Source organism: Pseudonaja textilis, chromosome 2, assembly GCF_049901715.1.
Source record: "Pseudonaja textilis isolate UNSWEBS1 chromosome 2, rPseTex1.2, whole genome shotgun sequence".
Taxonomy (NCBI): Eukaryota; Metazoa; Chordata; class Lepidosauria; order Squamata; family Elapidae; genus Pseudonaja; species Pseudonaja textilis.
The window spans coordinates 70387187-70408863 of NC_141991.1; the positions used below are offsets into that span (position 1 = coordinate 70387187).

Consider the following 21677-nt stretch of genomic DNA (forward strand, 5'->3'; position numbering starts at 1 on the left):
TCTAATGAGAAGGATCTCATTAGAGGTAGCCTTCCTTTAGTACTGGGACCTTCAGCAAACTCTCTTTCTTGCCAGTTGAGTATATTCTACTCAGGATAAGGGTACTCAGAGATATTCAGAGTCTGACCATAAAGCCATATGCTGCTTTCATGCTGAATATACAGTAGCTTAGCCAAACTTGGCCAAGTTCTTGCTTGCTCCTCTTTCATGGTTCAGCAGGGTTACTTAACGTTGACATTTGGAATAGGAGTCATTCTAGAAGGTAAGGACTTTTGAGATAAGTTCAGCTACATAGTTAATAATACTGAATGCCTTTCATACACCAGTTTCAGGGCTGTGTCTTTATTAGGTAGAATGACTTATGCCATATTTTCCACCTAGACTAGTCTCCAATGTAGTGTAAATTTCCCATTTATAAGTCCATGGAAATAGGGACTGTGGCCCTTTAAAAACCTATCTGTATGTACTTTAAAGCTATTTTAATGCATGAGATTATATTGTACATGGAGAAAGCATTGTCCTTCAATATAATAATGATTTTGTGCAATGCTGGGCCTAACTAGAGATCTTAGATAAAACTTATTTTTCCATTAAAGAGTAATCTTTTTTTCATTTCAATTGCCACTAACCTGTTTCCCACAAGCAATAGTTACATCTACCAAATCAATCATAGTTGTTGGTCTTCTGTCTTCAAAGCTTTCCCTTGAGCTGTATCTGTCCTATGAAGTGTGAATAGCTGTTCACCATTACAACACATAGCGTGCAGTAAAATGTTGGCTTGCACTGAAAAAGTCTTTGAAAATGTCCTTGTTAGGAAATCAAAGTACATGATAGATTATTCCCTTAGTTCTCTGTATTTCTGATCTGCGAATGTCCCAGCTGATTTCCCTATATTCTGAAATCTCATTGCCAGCATTTGGGAGAGAAGACAAAGACAAGAAGGATGAAAAAGATAAAGGAAAAGAACATAAAGACCATAAAGATGGAGACAAAAAGGACAAGAAAAAGAAAAAAGAGAAAAAGGAGAAAAAGGTAAGATGAGAATGGAGGAATAGAAATGGCTCCAGGTAAAAAAAATATGTCCATGCCTTCCATTACTTTTTGAGGGTGACCTTTTAATGCATAACATTTTCTGTAGACCTCATTCAGCTCTTTATCTCCTTTCATTATAATGCAATGTATAGGTGAAGGTGTTGTATTAAGAATGAAAATGTAAATTAAAATTTTGTATTGTTCAAAGTCACTATTATGCAAACTCCCTGGTTACAGGTAGTTCTCAACTTACAAAAATTTATTCAGTGACCATTTGTAATTACAGAGGCACTGAAAAAAAGTAACTTATGACTGGTTTTCACACTTATGACCATTGCAGCAGCCCCATGGCCACATGATACACATTTGGATGGTTAGCAATTGGCATTTATTCATGACAGTTGCAGTATCCCATGGTCATATAAGACCTTCTAACAAACAAATTCAAAGGGAAGCCAGTTAGTAACTTAACAAATAGAGTGATTCATTTAAAAACTTTGGCAGACAAGGTCGTAAAAAGGGGCAAAATTCACTTAATGACTGCCTTGCTTAACAACAGAAATTTTGGGCTCAATTGTTGTCATAGGTCAAGGACTGCCTTTTGATCTAGCCATCAACTCTGACCTCAGCTTACATAATTTCCTTCTTGTAGAAAAGACTGAAGGAAGGAATGTTGCCCCGAGGATATACCGTATATCAAACAAAACAAATTACATGACATGTCTTAAAACTACAATATTGGTAGTTTTCACAAATATCTTAAGGACTGGAAGGGATTTTATGGGTTCACGGGCCATGTTTAATTCATTTGTGTTCAAATGAATGTGAATTTTGTTAAATCATGGTTACACTCCTCACTGTTAGCTGATTTCCTCTGGTGAAGTAGAAGACAGTATAAAAGCATACCATGTTACAAATACAAATACATATAGAAGTGGCAGGAAAATCTTTTGTCTTTAATTCACTTTTTTGTTGTCTGTTTTCCTCCTATCTGGCTCTTAGCCATGTTAAATTGTCAACTTGATAAAGCTGACCATTTGTTCAAAAGAATCAGCAGCACCACAAAGGTAGAGTTGCATCATAAGTTATATATATATATATATATATATATATATATATATATATATATATATTATATATATATATATATATACACACACACACACACACACACACACACACACACACACACACACAGACAGACAGACAGACAGAAAAATAGCAGCCATCCTAAGAAACCCCAAAGATAAAATTGACCTGGAAAACCAAGGCATATATGAAGTCCCCTGTGCATCATGCCCTGCCATATACATTGGACAGACCAATAGAAGAACAAGTACCCGCCTGGATGAACACAAAAATGCAGTAAAAAAGATGGAACACACTTCCTCACTAGTCCAACACATGAAAGCCATAGGTCATAGCATCAACTTCAGTGGCACCAAAACCCTAGCCACTATAGAAAACTCCAGCAACAGAATTATCAGAGAAGCCATTGAGATTGAAAAAAGACCTGAAAGCATGAATAGAAGAGATGATTCCACCAGACTGTCAATCATTTGGAAGCCTGCACTCACAAACAAAAAAATCTCCACACCACAAGCCAGACAAACACTTGGACACAAACAGATCCCCCCTGATACCTCCAGGTCAAACACACCCCAGCCAGGCACCCAGATGAAACCTAGCTTCCTAACAAATGATAGCCGTCCATTTACTCCGAGCCAAGCTGCACTAAAAGCCTCCAATACAGGAACACAATGTTGCCAGCCAATCAAGGCAAAAAAAAAAGGCCACAAAACAGATATTAGATATTAGATAAAGATATTAGAAACACCAATCAAGCAGAACACAGCAAACTCCAAGACCAATAAACACAGACCAAGACTCCCAACCAATCAGGATGAAGAAAAAACCATTCTGGCACAGCAGTGGGCTAGCCCCAAATTTAAAACTGAAACAACTGTAAAAGTCTGACTCACAGACGAACCCAATACAGAAGCCTGATGATGGCAGATGAGATTCTGCTGAAATGTTGCTACAACTTTAAAAGCACAACTACAATGATGTGGGAAAATACCAAGGATGAGCTAATTTGGCAATGCTGCAGAGAACACCTGGGTTAAAATGAATGGAAGGACAAGTAAAGGCAACACTGTTGTTATGTCTATCTAGCCAACCAAGAAGGTAATATTGATGATGTCTTCCTAAAAAAAAATGTTCAGAGAGACCTGAAGTTAGTAATGATGGGGAAATTGCTTTGGCATCTGTTGGGAAAAAAACCCTGCTAAGCATGGGCACTTTCCCTTTTGTCTTCTCCTTGACAGAGTAAAAAGAGAATAAACTATCTTTGTTTTGATCTAATCAATAGAAAATAATTAGTTGGGTAGTGGAAGTAGGAGGAACATTGGAGGAAAACAGTGATGTAATGCTTGTAGTTCTTGGTTTTAAAGGAAACTCCAAGTGAAGTCCACAGTAATATAGACTTCAGAAAAAAGGAATAAACTGATGTCAAGAAAGAGAAATGGGCTGGTAGAAAAATAAGAATTAGTGAAGAAGCAGATAAAAAGCAGGTAAAAAGCAAGAAGTAGTAATAAGGATAAAAAATAGAAAGCTGCAAACAAAGACAAGTGCAAAGTTTAGAACAAATGCATAAATATACCTATCACAATAACAGTGCTTGCAGAAAAGATTTGGGAATTACAGTTGGATGCAAACTGAATATGAGACCTGCAAAGAGAAGAAAATTCAATTTTTTGACTGCTTCAACGAAAGTATAAATTTCCATTCCAAGTACTCATTTTAATCTATGCTGCTTTAGCCCATTTTTATTGCCTTGGTTCTGGACATTATGCCTGTAGAATTCAGAAAATGGAATGGGATAAATGAAGGGTAACAAAGGTGATTGGAGTAGAAATTAAAACTAGTGAAGAGAGATTGGAGCTGGCTTTATGTAATCCTGAACTAAGGGAGATAAAATAGTATTCTTCAAATACTTGAAGAAATATCTCATAGCAAAAGATCAAAACTTGCTCTCCCTCATTCCAGACTGTAGGAGACAGAATAATGAATTTCAGTTAGTAGAAGACAGATTCTGGTTGAATGTTAGATGGGTGGGGGACCCATTCCTAACAGTAAGAGCATTCTGACAGGTGAACCAATTGCCCAGAGAGATGATGGATACCTCTTCACTGGATGTTGTCAAGTGGAAGTTTAGACAACCATTTGTCTGGGAAACTAATATTTTGCATTCCTACACTGAGCGGGGAAAGTTGGGCTCAATCTGAAGGACCTCTTCCAGCCCAATAATTACATTCTACATCAGCCACAGTGGCAAGGTTTTACTGAAATCTTCACTTAATCTTCATGCCTCCAGAACTTTCATATTTGAGGCAGCAAGTGTCTTCTACAAGGAGTAAATATATGGAGATAAATATGTCTGAGAGCAATGCCGTCAATGCAGCGGTTTCTCTCTGAGACAGTTTAATATTTCTTACTCAAAATTGTCCTGAGTGGCAAGGAGAAAGGATTGAAAGGTGAAAAATCAGTGAAAGTTTAAGATAAATGAAGATGACTAGAGACCTTGAGAAAAAGGCAGATCATCAGCAAGGGTGCTTCAAAACATCAGAAACATCAATATCTTTTTTAAAAGTATACTTTCCATGCTTTTTCATGTTTAGATCAAGGTAGAGTTTCTCTTCTATTTCTCCTGATTGTCTCAGTTCTCCTCAATGTTTTCATGAAATCTGTGACGCTCAGGAATATGTTTTTGGGGCTAAACATTAGACATGTTCTGAATTGTGGAGAACTAAAACTTCTGTGTTTTCAATATGTATGGAAGGAATACACTGTGGGAATTGAAACAATGGAAAGTGTGTGCAGTGTGATAGTTGCGGTCAGCAAATTTTCCCCAGTTGTCACATATCATTTTCCAAAAACGTGGAAGACTGCACTGGTAAGCAGATTTAATAACTAATGTGCGGATCAACCTCTCATATTCAATTCACATTAATGCTTGGGCATTATGGTGGAAGAGAACGTGCAAGACAAACTGCCTCCGATATTGACTGATTCACTCAAATAGTAGAACTTCCCTCTTCTTTCCACCTGCCCTCCACCCATGAATCCCCCCAAAATCTTTCCATAGGATCTTTTAACTTTCCAGATCCGGTTCTGGCAGGAAGAAAGCTCAACAGGCAAATGCCTTTCCATCAACAGACAAGCACATCTGGATCTGTTTCCTACTGTGATCCCTTTTGTGTGCATATTTGAGGGTATATGAAACATGCCTCGGATATTAGAATAGGAGGAAAACTGCCCAAAATTGTCTAAGTGCAGTAGGCATCATGCAGAAACCTTTTTAGAATAATGCATCTAAAATCAGTTAGTGAAGACAGATTCTTGGCAGGGGTGGAGAAGAAGTGTGTGCTAATCTAATCCGAAGCCTGACTTTTGTATTGAGTTTTTATGTACTGTGGTAACAAGCCAAGCATTAATCTTAGCCATGACTCAGCACTGAATTGTTTTAAATCTTGTATGAACAATTCAAGTTCAGTTGGCTCTTTCTTCTCTGTTATGAATATGAGTCAGCCTGGACCCAGCCAAGTTAACTAAAACAAAAAGTTACATAAGAAGAGGCAATGTAAGAATTTCCTTTGCAAAACATGGATTAAAGAAAGAAGTCATTCAAAGGATACATTGTAAATGAGCTTTCGGAGAAGAGTAAGAGTGAGATAGAAAATTTGCCTTTTAAACGTTCGCCTTCTTATACCACAGCATTTTATGGCCTAGGGCATGCTAATATGTATTGAAGGTATGGGGAAAAAAGGTACTGGATGGCTTGCTTCAGTTCCTTTTTTTCCTCTGAAGGGGTGTGGCAACTTTGGTTTATTCATAACAAATGCTCAGTGAGATATATTCATTAGTCACTGCATTTAATAACTGTCACATAACTTTCTATTTATTGTACATGAAGTACATGGAAAAATGCTGAGAAAAGGATCACACCCATTTAACAACTAAGTAGTGATAAATTCTAGCATACAGGAGCTCTTCATGATAGCCAGCATCATCCTGTCACAAGGAAAGTCCCATAATTACATCTCTCCACAGGTACCCCTCCCTTTAAATTAGCTAATTCCTATAATAGTGTGAGCTGGCGAAAAGGGACATTGTGATTAGAGTTTGAACTTTGGCTGGGGAGTCCTAGATTAACTTCTATAATCACACAGGGTCAGTACATGTGGGCGTGGGTAGGTCATTGTCTGGCAGGTTTGCATGACATGCTCAGCAGTGTTAAGTGCTCTAGGTAATTTCTGATTTTGCTTTTTCAGGAATCCAGTTATTGTTTTAACAATTTGTGTGAACAACTAGGCCCTCACATTAAGCCATGATGTGATTTGTTTCTTTGGATACAACTTGTGCTATGTATGCAGTCATTGTAGTTTATTAACCCAGACTTAAAGTTTAGGAGCCGTGTGAATCCAGTCAACGAGTCTAGATCAGCTTATAAACTTGTTCTGAAGGTAAAGTTGGGTAACCCATGCCTATGTTCACTCTGGGATTCAAAATATGGATAATATCTGAGTATTATTTAATACAGAAAGATGCCATCCAAAGTCCATGGACCACTTTTGCTCCTCCCAAAGTGCTAATAAAGAATTTGAGGGCTGTAACTGGAATTGCATTGCTTTCTATAGCAAGAGGTTGGGACAGCTGTATTCCAAGATTAATACCAAGAGCTTTGGCTTCTTGTACAATAGTAATTTGAGACCTTAAACACAAAACCAAGTAGTAAAAGAGTCATTTAAGCAGCTTCAGTAATCAGCTCACACTTATTTCATCACACATTCAAACTTTCACGCCATCCCACTACTAGGTTGGCCAAGCTTTAGTCTTGGGGAGACAGATGCAGAACCTCACATGTGTTCCAGCAAGCTTCTTGATTCTATTTTTAATAACATTCTTGTTTCCTTTAGCACAGGATGCACTGTTTATAGGTTTGTCTCTGCCATTAAGTTATTTCCAGAGTTGGATGTTAAGCCTTTCCATTCTCTGTTCTCTGTTGCACTACCAACTTTTCTGCTGACAATTACTTAAGAGTTCATTGTGGTTCTACTTTAGTTCTTACTTGTTTTTCTAACCATGCAGCTCCCTAATTCCCTTCCCCAGCTTCTGCTAAAGTAGCACAGTATGACATTGTTTTTCCAACCTGGCATAACCATTTCTCTGACCTGTATCTTTCTTTTTTCTTTGCCATCTGCTCCATGTTATCCTATGTAAGAGCCGTGATGGCGCAGTGGTTAGAGTGCAGTACTGCAGGCTACTTCTGCTGACTGCCAGCTGACTACAGTTTGACAGTTCGATTCTTACCGACTCAAGGTTGACTCAGCCTTCCATCCTTCTGAGGTCGGTAAAATGAGGACCCAGATTGTTGGGAGCAGTATGCTGACTCTGCAAACTGTTTAGAGAGGGCTGTAAAACACTGTGAAGTGGTATATAAGTCAAAGTGCTATTGCTATTGCTATCCTATATTTTTGCTGCCATCACCTCATTCTACCCTTCCCTAAACCAGCTGCATACTGGGCTAGAGAACAAAATTGGGTAAGTCAAACATGGGACAGGATGAGCCACCTTCTAAACCTGACTGTGTGTCCTGTCCTACAATATCTGCCAACAGGCACGAGCAATTTCCTCTGGTGAACTATATTTATTTATTTATTAAATGTTTATGCCTCTTTTCTCACTGATACCAGTGATAGTCCTGGTTCCCCTTCTCACCTCTGTTGATTCATATCTACTCATTTGGCTCATCTCCATTTGTCCCTATTTTGCTTCCTCCTGCTGCTGTTGCCATCTATACCAGGCTCCCTTCTTCTCAATTTTTATTGCATTTGTGGCTCTGGCGCCATTTTCTACCTATTCTACACCAGCCACTCCTGTCTCTCATCCAATCTTTATCCCCTTCTACTGCTTTTATCTTCCCTCGCTCTACTTTTTCTTTCCCTACTTACTTTTCCACTCCAGCACTGTTCCCCCGGCTCCAGTCTCCATCTTGTCTACCCATCCACCTGACTTAAGGATGGGTAAAGCAAATGCAACCAGAAAAACAAAACAAAACAACAAAACAGGGACAATACACTGAGATGGTTTTATTTTTAAATGAGGTGGGGAACAAACATAGAGCTTGTTATAACAGGGATTGTCTCTGTCTCCTCCCTATATTTTTTTACTGTTTATGTGTATGAAATATTTATTTCATAAATAGTTGCTCATTGCCCAGTGTTCTTTCAAAGGTAGGGAATTGTGGGAAGAGGTCCATGTGATTCATTTGAAACTCAGGGTTACTAAGTGGAGCTGGGGAACAGAGAGTACCTTTTAGGAAAGGAGCAAACTGGGCTTCTTAACCTTCATCCTTACACGTACAAATCCCTAATTTCTTATTGTGGGAACAAGAAAACTATAAGCAGTTTGCCAGTAGATCGATGTATTTCTTACTATACATACTGTGACTCTCTCTGTGGTGTGAATTGTACTGTCCCACAAACTGAATTTTAAGCCTTCCATGAGAAAGCAAGGATTACACAGATTTTATTTGAGGGATTCTGCTTTGGAATAGACTTTCAAATATAATTGTAAGAATATATAATCTGTGTGTCGCATTTATCTTTATTAGACATGACTTGAACAGATTTTATGAATTATGTACAATATTTTATTGTATTGTGACATAAATGTTAGTTCCAATATACAGTATAAGAGAACTGATTTCCTTTAAAAGTTTGATTGATTTAGTCTTGTAGATAGGTTTAACAGATTTTATGTTCTGCTCATTTTTATAGATTAAAAGGCTTTTACAGAACTAGAAACCTGGGCATGTGGCTTAGTTTTATACATTTTAGTTAGAATTTATTTCTTTTTTTTTTTGTAAATTTTATTTGAGTTTTCACAAAAAAATACAAATAAAACATCTTTTTTGAAAGTAGCATAATCCCGGGTTACATTTCTTCATACAGACACAAATTCAACTTCATGCTCATTTTTATGTTCTATTCCATATCTTATTACTGTTTTACATTTTCTACATAGCTTCTCCCCTCTTTTAATTTTCTCAATTTTATTTTAATTATCTCATAATTATCTCATCTCAATTCAAATCATTATGTTTATATTTTTTGTCTGTCCTGTTTCAATTATCTATTATCTTTTCTCATTAAACAAAATTTCTCCTGTAGTTACTGATTGGAGTATGATGCCTTTATATCTTTTAAGTTTATCCATTTAACTCTTATTTAGGCTTCAATATATACCCTAAAGTTATAACATTCAATATAATACATAACTTCCATTCGGATTCTGCTTGGTACGTTCTTAAAATACACACTATATTCTTAAAAAAAGAAAAATATATAAATATATGTAATTAAAACAACACATTCCATTCCAATTCAATTCAATATCAATGTTAATATTCATTAAAATCTTAACTTCTTTAACAATACTTTTCAATTAAATATCATACTTCTGTGGGTACAATTATAAGCTTTCCATAATTAATCCCCCCCTCTTCACTTATATTTTATAATCATTAACTAATTAAGATGTTCCCATTCTTTCCTAGTTCAATTTTCTCATTTATTTTATTTCACTTATTTTATTCACAAACATTTCACTAAATTACACTAACTATTTTATCCCTCATTTTAATCATACGTTGTTTCCAATTTTCTAAAGTTATTTCTATTACTAATATAACAATACAATCTTATGTACCTTTACAGAATCCCTTTTTCAGTGAAATTTTCACCCATTATCTCTAAATAGGTCCTGTTTCTCTATATCTTGCTCCAGTCCTTTGTAACTTCTTTTCCTTTCCTTCTTCCCTCTCTTCTTCTCTCTCCCCTTTTTACCTCCTTGTCTCTCTACCTCTATTTCTCTCTTCTGTATTCCCCTCTTCTGTTGCTTTCCAGTATTATACTTATTTTTTGAATTATTTTTCTTTTCTTTGGTTGTTTTTTAAGTCTTAAATTCTCCGTTCTCTTTCCCCACTTTCCTTTTTCTTCCCCACATAAAATTACTTGTTCATTAAAGATGGCTTCTTCTTTGTCCCAGTCTTCTTGTTTTGCAGACGTTTCTTGTTGTTTCTCATAGTTCCAAATCTCCATTTCTAAGAATTGAAAAATGAAGCCAAAAGAACCTCTCCCTTCTTGTGCATCTTCTTTGTACTTTTTAAGTTCCATTTTCAATTCATCCAGAAGTAGTGCCATTGTATAAATTTTTAAACAACCACCCATTTAATTTTAGTCATTCAAATGTAATAACCAAGAATCCAAAGATCACCAAGTAATCCAAATACACGCAAGCTGTTTCTTTTTGCTCTTTTTTTTCCCCACTTTCTCTTCCTGGGGTTACTGTTTAGTTACAAAGTTTCAGTTAAAATGTATCTTTTAGAAGTCTTGTTGAAGTTTTACTGTAGATTCTTTTTAATTCCAGGCAGTCTCCTCCCTCTTCCAGATCCTGCCCTTATTCTTTTTCTCTCCCTTCCTGCTTATGAAAAAAAAAATTTAGTGTCCAGAAATCTTTATTATCCCTTTGACATTTTGTTTTATTTTCAGCTTAATTGCCTGTTGATGTCAAAGCGGATTTTTCCGATTTCTTATTTAAGTCTCTTAGTTGTCAGTATAGGGAAGGGGAGAGAAGAAAAAAAAAACCTTTCCCTTTTCATTTTCCTTCGCTGCTTCCAACTCTTCTTTGGGAGCAATGTTATTTTTTGTAAGTTTAAATCCCAGGGTACCTTAGTTGTTGCTTTTACAATTTAACCCGGTCAGCCAAAACTTTCACTTCTTATCTTCCTCCTGCACATTCTTTTCCAGTCGAGTTCTTCTTTGAGGTGCCCATTTCTGACCACCACTGCAACCGCCTTCGGGTAAGGGAGTAAGGGCCAACTGAGGAGGAGAGATGCGGCTCTCCTCAACCATGCTGGCAGTTTCCCCCCTCTTCACCACCTCTATGGGGTGGCTTAGCCCCGAAACCAGCCAGCTCAGGGCATTCCAGTGACGAGCCCAGACTGAAACCACGCACGATCGCGTATTTCTGTCTGTTGCCAAAGAAACTTCAAACCGGAAGCCGTTATAATTTTTTTCTATTTGCCTATTTTATTATACTGTATTATACATATGCAAATCATTAACTAAAAAAAATTCTCTTTCTTTAGTGTTTCAAGAAACTAACACAATTCTTTTACATTCTATAGATTTATTTGTCTCCATCTCTTTTTAAATTATTTCTGATCTAATGGGCTGAAGGGCTAATGCAGTTTGTATCTTTCAGTTGAACTCAAATAGCATGCCATGATTCAACCCAACAGTCAGTACTTCTCTGGTTGTTTTGTGACAAATTGGTAAGGACTTCTCACTCTTAATTACTTCATAATTCCAAAAACAGTATTAATTAATGATTAATATCAATATATTATCTTGATATATAATTCAACAACCAATCATTATCATTGTCAACTTGGATAACCAGACTCTTTGATGGATCTTAAGAGGGTCACTAGATACACATACATGTAATAGCTTCTATAAATGTGACATCTGCCCTCTCTTAATTTATTGCACTTCACAGTTCAATAGCGAGACTTACTCTGAATGATTATGGGATATTTAAGGCTACAGTCTAATAGATCTTTAATATAAAGAGCAGAGACAGGATATTTTTCTTTTTTTATAACTATCTGACAAGAAGAGTGTCATTGCTTTCCCTCTTAAAAGAAAGGAAGATCCATTATAGCACTTCAAAAAAAAACCCAAAGAAAAAAACTTTTTTGTCCTTTATTCGTCTTGCCTGATGACTGAGATGATATACTGGGCTAAAATTTAGCATTTCCCCATGTAAAAAGTAAAATACATGTAGGCTGATAATAGAATGGCTTACAGCAAAATATAACATCATAGAACAAGAACAGAAGAGCCATAGGAAAATTATAATATATTCAAAGTTTAGCTACATCAATGTTGTTCTGTGAAAAGATTACAGTGTGTTGGCCTCACCTAAGGTCTAATTTGGACAGAAGATTGCCAATTCTGTGACTGAAAATCAAGGGAATTATATTCTCTCTCTCTCTCTCGTATGAGTTCATCATGGAAACATTGCATATTACATGTTCACATAGTTGTTATTATGACATCTCTTTCTATTATTAGGTTGTATCATCTGCATAATGCCGTAATGTTCCCCTTGCCTTCTTTTAATGCTCATGAATGTTAAATGGATACAAAAGGTAAAGATAAAGGTTTCCCTTGTCCAGTTGTGTCCAATTCAAAGGGGTGGTGATCATCTCTGTTTCTTAGGAGAAGGATCCAGCATTGTTCAAAGATGCTTCTGTGGTCATGTAGCCAGCATGGCTGTATGCCAAAGCACACGGAAGGCTGTTATCTTCTGACCAAATTGGTACCTGTTTATCTACTTGCATTTGCATGCTTTTGAACTGCTAGGTTGGCAGTTGGGTCTCAAACTATCAATCTTCTCATTGACAAGCCCAGCATCTCTCTCTCTCTGTGTGTGTGTGTGTGTGTGTGTGTTCAAATTCTGAAGGAATGTTAATTGTTCCTTATCAAACTGAAAGGCTGTTTGGCAGAGTGTCACCAGATCATCAGATTACCCAAACCTTCAAATGTTCCACATTTTTCTGAACTTCTTAATAAAATAGTTTCTTGAGTTCGTCATTTAGGAGTCAGAATGAAATGCACAAATATAGAAGAGGTGTGCCTAGCTTAGCCATACTAGAAAAAGATCTTGGAAAAGTAACTGGTTACAAACTGAATGTGAGTTGTGTGGGTGCTGAAAAACAATTCATAGCAATTTTAGGTTGCTGCAGAGTATAGCTGTCCTATTGGAGGCAGTAATTATCTTACTTTATCCTTCTATGAAATGTTGGTTCCAGTGTTAAGCAGTTTAAGATGACTCAGATAAATCAGGACAGGCTTAGAGAAGGGTATAATCTGGGGCCTGGAAATTAAGTTCTATCCCAAGAGACAGAAGTAACTGAAAATGTTTAAGAAAAACTGAACATGGTATAACAGCATTCTTCAAGTATCTTAAATTTAATCAAGGCATGGTTTGTACTGACCCCCAAAGCATAAGAAACTGAATAATAGATCTGTATTAGCAGAGAGCAATTTCTGATTTATTTCAAGAGACAAAGTAATCTCAGCAGAAAGAGTAGTTTTACAGTTGGAAGAGAACATGAGTTTTCTTTCACTAGATATATTCAGGTAGTGACTGAAAATCAGGGATGTTTTCATATGGATCCCTGTACTGAATAGGGGTTGGACTAGATGACCTAAATGACCCCTTCCAGCTCTCTGATTCTCTCTCCACCAAGCTCATTACTGCCAGTTTTACTGTGATCAACCCTCTAAATTTGTAAGGAGGATTATTTTCCCATCATAAGTGTAGATGGCAGTGCCTGAATATCTGACTTTCTGTGTGAAAAATAAGGACTCTACCATTTAGGCACAGGCTGCTACATACAGTGTAAGCTGACATGCAAATTCCATGTTTTATCCTGTTGCTGGCCTAATCTCTTGAGTTTCGTTTTCTAGCATGGGCAAGATGATGACAGCTCCAGCAGCAGCAGCTCTGACAGTGATTCTGGCAAGGTAAACAAATTTGAATAGGTACTTGATAGATCGAAGAGAAATATATAAATAATTAGAATTGCCAATTATTTTCACCAGCTTGGTATTCCCAGAGATGTGGGATTTCATCAACTCCCAGACAGCAAGGATGGGCGATTTGTGGAATTATTAGAGTTGAAGATGGGTTATCAATATAAAATGTTGTCTGTTGAAAAAGGCTGTTTTTAGCTACCACTATTAATAGCCTTTCAGCAGTCCTGCTAGAAAACAACTTTCCTCTAGCGGTGTAGAAACATTTGAAGTTGCAAAAGTCCCAACTCTGAAACGTCTCTCATTCCAAAATCCAGATTCTCACTTTCAGGGAGTCATCCGATTAGTAATCAAAGTAATCTAAATTGAAGTGAGCCATTCTCACTAAAGCAGAGTCAGGGCTGTTTTGCTTTTATGCTTCCCTCCCTCCATCCCTGCAGGAGTATCATATTGAAAGGATAAATGGTTTAAGGTCAAATGATGCTTTTCTTTTAATCATATAGACTCACAGTGGTGATAAGAAGAAAAAGGAAAAGAAATGACTTTGAGGCAGCCCACACCTTCTAACTGAATTGAAGTTCAACTAGTGAAGGGAATTTGATGGAGAAACAACAATTATGTTCATTTTCTTCAAAATAAAATGTCTTTATTTTGGTTTACCTTAACATGAGGTGCTTGTTTTATTTTTACTTTTTCATTTTTGCTCGTTTGACTGAGGCTTTGTGTTAGGAATGATCAATAAATGAATGGAACCTATAATGAAAGATACACACTTATGCTCTTGTTCAAGGTACTACTGTAATAGGTTAGCCAACTAATCTTGTCTTCATATAGGTTATTGCATTCCAATTCCATATTTACTTTTTCATTCTCTACCCAATAAACATATACCATCAGAAATAGTATAGGGTTTCTTGCTTCAGCAGGAGGTTGGGCTAGAACAGGGGTGTCAAACTGAATTTCATTGAGGGGTGCATCAGAGCTGTGGTTGACCTCAGGGAGCCAGGTGGGTGTGACCAACAGGATAGGTGTGGCCAGCTTGATGCCACTCTGCAAACTGCTGGTATGTTTCCTCTTTGCGTTGGATAGACCAGGCTGAAGCCACACTGACCTGATGTTTCCTCTTTGCATTGGGCAGACCGGGCCAAAGCCATGCTGGCCCAACATTGACTGTTCGCATTGGGTAGACAGGGCCAAAGTGATGCGGGCTGGCCTCTTACATTTTCCAGGACGCCCTGCAGACTGGATACAACCATATCGCAGGCCGCAGGCCTTGCGTTTGACACCCATAGACTAGAAGATCTCCAAGGTCCCTTCCAAATCAGTTATTCTATCATTTAATAATAGTCTGTCATTAATGATCATATTCAGTCTGCTCTACTCTAAGAATAGTTCATCTGCAGGACATGACCTCTGAGGATGACTTTATTCAGGGGCAGGACATTACATTTACTTAAAATAAAAACTCGGTGTTGAATGAACCAGTGATGTCATTATTTATGAAGAGAAGTTTACGTAAGGAACTGAAATAGTAATTGCAGTTGGCTGTATTAAACCTGGTGATTACATGAACAAGTAATCTTACGTGGGGACTGGGTGCTACAAAATCTGGTGGCAGCCATTTAAATGCCTTTAAAATCAGATCAGTGGAAGCTCATATAACCAGTGTGAACAGTGTATTGATGGCAATATGGTAGGTCCATGATCAAATAAGTATATGAAGTCGTGGTTAAAATCAGCCTTCTAAGATAGGCCAGACTAAGAAATCAAAGCCATATAAGTATGAAACTGCTTTTATTGGAATGGCAATTAGGACCGGAATTACCATCGTTAAGTGACATAGTTATACAGCATGGTTCATGTGGCAGTGTTGTTTAGTGAGAGCAGTCCTGGCAGTCCTGGTTGCTGTTGTTGTTAAGCAGGGACATCACATGATTGATGGACTTCCATTTTCCTGTCAGCTTCACCATTGTTTTTGCTTGCGGGAAGCTGGCAAAGAACATGGGAAATCTTGTTCACATAATTGCTGTTTGTTGCAATATTGTAATTGCCAGCTAGGCACCAAACATGATGAGTGATCATCTGAATGTAGGGATGCTGCAATGGCCAGAACTCCAAGGACTGGTCATAAGTTCCCCCTGATTCAGAACCATCATAAGTCATTGCTGAACAAGTAGCTGTAACCTGAAGAATACCTGCATTATCAGAACCTTGCAAGTTTGGATGTGTTTCCCTCCTTCTCCCTTGTGTGAATTTAGGACTCAAGCTGTGCTTATCTCATCATTGCCTTGGTAGTGGCTCTTTCTCCTTCTAGGCCAGGCTTGTCAAACTCAAGACCCTATGCATCACATGCTGACCACACCCATGCCCGGTTTAGCAAAGGGGAAAAAAGTCCCAATACATCACATGACGGTGCTGTGATGACATGAGTTTGACAGCCTTGTTCTAGGCCATTCCCTACATCCTTTACAGTTAACACCATTAATTCAATTGCTTTATGTAGTACACTGTGCAGTAAAGTAATCGCATTGACTGGATTTGCAAACTCATATTAACTACCTAATTCTGCTTCAGAGTATGCAAACTTAGCTAAAACCTGCTGGTGGAGGACAGATGCAGGAAAAGACTATTTTTCTCTATTCTTTGCTATATGGTACCACTCTGTCACTCTCACTGAACTAATGATATACTATTTGTTTTCTTTCTATTTTTGATTAAGAAGCATTCTTCTTAGCATTCTTCACTTATCTCATCTTATTTTAAACTTTATCTGTCTTAACCTTATATTTAACAATCAAGGGTACCAGTCCACCTTATCAACACATAAATACACACATAGATACACACACAGAGAATTTTGCCCAAGCAAGGTGAAATAAATAAAAAGACACTGCCATGATAATGTGAGTAGAATTGTCCAATGGTTGGCAGATATCTCCTCAAGTAAAAGTAACCCTATGACATGGCTGTGATTGGCCATGTCAACAACAACAACGCTTGGTACTCATTTTGATTTACACATTTTTCAAACAGCTATCATAGCAGATTGTTCTGCCGTAGGGACTTTCTGCCTTTAAACCATATACAGTACTATTTATCAATTGCCCTTTTAAAAGATTCCTGTCCACCATATGGAATAAAAATCACAAATTAACAAAATCAGTAGCATACAAAGAAAATGCATACAAAATGTTCTATAGGTGGCACTTACCCCCTTTGAGATTAGTGAAAATGTATCCCAAAATGAGTCCCATGTGCTGGAAATGCAAAAAAAAAAAGAAAAGAGGGAACATATTACCGTATGTGGTGGTCTTGCCCAGAGGCTCGAAAATACTGGCTTAAAATCAAAGATTGGCTAGAGGAAATTACTAATGAACAACTAGAACCAGAACTCTTCCTATTGGGGATCTTCAAAAAAAATATGCAAAGAGCACAAAATACTTATTATTACATATATTGACTGCTGCTAGAATTGCCTTTGCTCAATGTTGGAAACAACCAGTTCAGAGAAACTGGTCATACAAAAAGTTATGAGCTGTGCTGAAATGGACAAATTAACGCTGAGTTCAAAAGATAAAGAAGCTTCAATATTTTATAAGGTGTGGGAACAATGGTATAGCTGGATAGAATGGAGATAGATTAAAGATAGATAGTTATCAAATATAAGTAACAGATAAAATAAGAATGTAATTATGCATAAATCAATACCTGTAGAGCATGAATTATTGTTATATGATAAGCACTACAAATTGTTGTTATTGAGTGATATATTTTTTATGTTTTTAATGTAATAAAATTCAATAAAGTCTATTTAAAAAAAAGATTCCTGTCTGTTTCCTAGGTGTGTTTTCACTAGCCTTAAGGTGCTGTAGTAAGAATGTATATAGAAGACTGGTTGTGGTCGATCTCTTGTCCTTTCCAGAAAGAGAATGGTTTGATTAAGGCAGTTGTCAGTTTTAGGCAAGAAAGCAGCAAAGTTGTATCTATGTAGTTATTGGTAATAGAGGTTGATGTGAGGATACAGTTTACCTTTTTTAAGGAAGGCTTCTTGGTATGGAGTACTCTGGTATGATAGAATTTCTCTGTGTATATGAGAGAATCAGTCTATAACTTCTCAATCATGACAACTTTATGATGTGTGAGCTTTAATTCCCAGAATTCTCTAGCACGCTGGCTAGTGAATTTAGGGGGTTGAGGTCTGCAAATCTTAAAAAGTCGACAAGTGGAGAAACACTGGTCTACAACACTGAGGGAAGATTGCCATCTACTGCTTCCACTAGCACATTGCAGCTTCTGTTCTGGCTCTTTGGAATAGCTCTTTTCAGCAAGTCTCACATCTGCACTATCTGCACTATCATCCTGCTCCTGCCACTGGCTAAAATACATGTAGTCCTCATTCAATGACTGAAAATGGTTCCAGCAAAATGATCCACATGGAACCACCAAGACTGAGAGACAAAGATGCTGGGAAAATTGCTAATTGCTCTGTCTCATTCAGATAAAGCCCCCTCATACAACCTTCTATGTCTGACCTGGTTTCTTTAACCTCTCACAAGCTATCTCTTCCTGAGGTGCTTTTTTTCCATAGACTGACTGCACTTCCCTAAAAAGCTAAGGATAAGTCAACAAGCTCAGCTCTGATCTTAATTATTTGATGGTAGACTGGTAGTTGCTGGAAACTGAGCAGACCTTAATCAGTTTCAGGGATTGGTCACAAAGTAACTTTTTTAAAAACACTCATAATTGCCAACTATCTGAGGCAATTGCTAAACAAGGATTATTTGTATTATATTTTAATGCTGTAATTACTCTAATAAATAAAAGCATTATTTCATTTGAGGTAGAACATATTTTTAAATAAATCTTGCACATTAGATATATTTTACCAAACTGTAAAGTGGAACTTAACAGTCCAAGCAGCAACTACTGTGGCCTGTGCTGACTTGGGAATGCAGCCTGAGTTTGTCCTGGATTTCTTCATTGGAAACACATTTCCTGAAAAAATTGGGTTTTGGCAATTCCCATATTTTCAACATTGATAGAATATGAGAAATAATGACTTAGACATCCTCAGGATTGGGTGATAATGAAATAGGACATGCCATTATATTGACTGCAATTGAAATTCAAATGCTTTTTAATATTAATTCTCTGCTGACTAAATATAATTTTACCTATGTTTAATATCAAGTGTCAGGATGATATTCAATGGCACAATGCTGTCCTGAGGGCTGGTCCCCATTTTGAAATACAGCAGCCATTTGTTAACTCAAATTGTTTCAAATTAAAAACCCATGCTTTTCCCTGTTTAAAAGCTTGTCAAAAAAGCAGGCAGAAAAATATATCAAATCAATCTCCATGAAGATGGAATTATAGGTAAATCTTGCTTGTCAACCATCTTGTTTAGCAACTCTTCAAACTTATTATGGGGTGAAAAATTACCTTTTTAACCAATCATTGCATTTATGACCTGCACAATGTCTCTGTGTTCCTATAATTGCCATTTGTGTGCTTTGTAACTGGTATTCAACGAGCAGAATGGAGGTGGTGGCAATAAAATTGGAAGTTATGATCACATAAGGTCTCACTTAATTATTGCAGCAGGTCATAAGTCCATTGTGGTTACATGATATTGACCATGATTTTTAACAATGGAGTTGCCCATCCTAATTGTGGTTTTTAAGCAAGGACTGCCTGCATATAATTTAGATATTATTATGAAGAATGCTGCCTTATAAAAGCAATGAAAAAGACAGGATCAAAGGAACATGTAATGTATGGTTTATCTGTTTATCTTATATTTGACCTCTCTGGCTAAATGAAATGATTGGATTTGTGGAATTCTTAAAAATCTTGAGTTCTTAATTTGCAGGAAGATGTGTGTATATTGCCATAACAACCAGCTTTTCAGATTTTCTTTGAAATTACATCTCATAAATACCTCTTAAACTAAAATGTAATGTGAAAAATGGCAATTGGGGGGACATTTACTGTACTTATTAAAATGAAAAGCAGCAGTTGTGAGGTAAAGATTATTCTGCAGGAAAACAACAGGGTAACTCTTGATTTCCAAACCGGATTTCATAATCTAAGATTTGCTGTGGTTGCTTCTACAGGGATGTTGTAACCAACCTATGATGATTTCCTAATATTTTGGCAATTACCACTGGCTATAATGATATTGTGAAAGTTGATCAACACTTGTTAGCCATTTTGTCATGTTTTTAGCTAAGCGAAAGAATATGAATGATAGGATTATAGGATGATAGAATATGAATGATAGGATTATATTGTTTATCACAGAAGCCTCTTTATGAGAGGGAGCTGTTTAGAAAGGGGGTCAATCTGTAGAATATTTATCTCATTACTGAGTATTGGTTCAGGGCATATGATCTATTTATCTCATTACAGAATACAAGGGTCCATTCTCCCAAATTAAATTGCTATGTTCCTTCAATATTCTGCTCCCTCAACTATTTTTATGATGTATTTTTCTTGGATATTTTTTACCCTACCAAGTATTTTTTCCCCTCTGGTGATATAATCATGACTCCAAGTTGTTTTTGTTGTTTGAAATGGTGGTTTACTCTGTAGTCTCAATCACTTTCTATACAAACTAAAACAAATTCAGAGAAATTGGGGAGATTTCGTCCAATATCTGATCTAAATAGCAGCTTTGGGAAGGATGACAAGTAATCTAGCTTCTAAATGGTGGCTTCAAAGATTGCAAATCACCATGATCACATTCTGATGGCTTATTAAACCACACTGTTGTCTGGATTACTGGGTGGATCCCTGAAAGTTAAATAGTTAATGATGATAATAAATAGCATTAACTTTTCACATGTTTTAAAACAACCCAAATCAATCTTGTCTCAACTCATTGACTAGGATTTACTTTCACCAGCTCATAGCATAAATTAATGCTTCTCAACCACAGCAACTTCAAGATGGACGGACTTTTAACTTCCCATCATTCTGGCTGAGCAAAGTTTGAGAGTTGACATCCACATATCCTAAAGTTGCTGAGGTTGACAAAAACTAGCATAAACCATAAGATAAACCAAATCTCAAGCTAAACAATTGTTTTAGGAAAAAAATACTCTCTTTTAGTGTGTACCCGTATGTCTGTGTGCATTGGTTGGAAATCCCAAAGGCGTTTTTTCCTTGAAGATGTTTTGCTTCTCATTCAAGAAGCTTCTAACTCAGAACTGAAGAAGCTTCTTGGATGAGAAGCGAAACGTCTTCAAGGAGAAAACAAAAGTCTGATTGTCTTTTGAAAAAGCAACTTTGGGACAACCATGAGAATCTCCACAGACATTGATTGGAAATGTCAATTTTGCTGCCCACCACTTTATGCGTGTCGCACTTCATGCAATATACGAAGGATTGCTGCTCCAGAGAACAATATTCTTGTAAGTTACCCTGAAGCAAAGTGTTTTCTTTTCTTCTTTTTCCACCGAGCTGACCAAATGAAACCCAGCGAAAACCTTCACAATTGCAATAGTGTTTACATCTAGGGCAGTACCCGAGGGTAACAAGTGTACAGCTCTTTCTGTATAGGGCTGTGGACCATCCTTGCACATCGGTGGCGTTCTGTTTTGCATTCAAGTAAATTCCTCTTATGTCATCGTTCCATCAGAGGAATGAATAATAATATGACCAAGGCAATGGGGGAATCACGAGTTGCTTTTAATTTCAGAACCACGCAGCGGGAAGCGGAACGTTCTCGCTTACACTTCTCCCTTTAGGAAAGCAACTTCTTTGGGACGTCAAGGGCAGAACTGGAGCAGGAGGCAAGACGCCCCCCCGCTTCCCCTCCCCTTTTCTTTAGCCGAACGGTTCGCGATTCCCAACTTTCATCCTTCTCGGAGGTTATGAAACGCACTTCGCTACGTCTGTTTCTCAGTGGGGGCCGGCCAAAGCTGGCAGCCAATCGGCTGGCTCTCCGACGCCATCACACGGGGCTGCTCC

The 21677-nt window shown here is 37.2% G+C and overlaps 1 protein-coding gene across 4 annotated transcripts in view; it reads left to right on the plus strand.

The window, feature by feature from the left end:
- The window catches only part of FAM114A2 (family with sequence similarity 114 member A2), a 40690-nt gene extending 26322 nt beyond the window's left edge, over window positions 1–14368 (plus strand). For all 4 annotated transcript variants that reach the window (XM_087924251.1, XM_087924250.1, XM_026696646.2 and 1 more), the window contains 3 exons: window positions 914–1032; window positions 13638–13694; window positions 14207–14368. The gene's annotated coding sequence lies outside the window, so the exon portion shown is untranslated. The remainder of the gene's footprint in view (window positions 1–913; window positions 1033–13637; window positions 13695–14206) is intronic.
- The last annotated feature ends 7309 nt before the right edge of the window (window positions 14369–21677 follow it).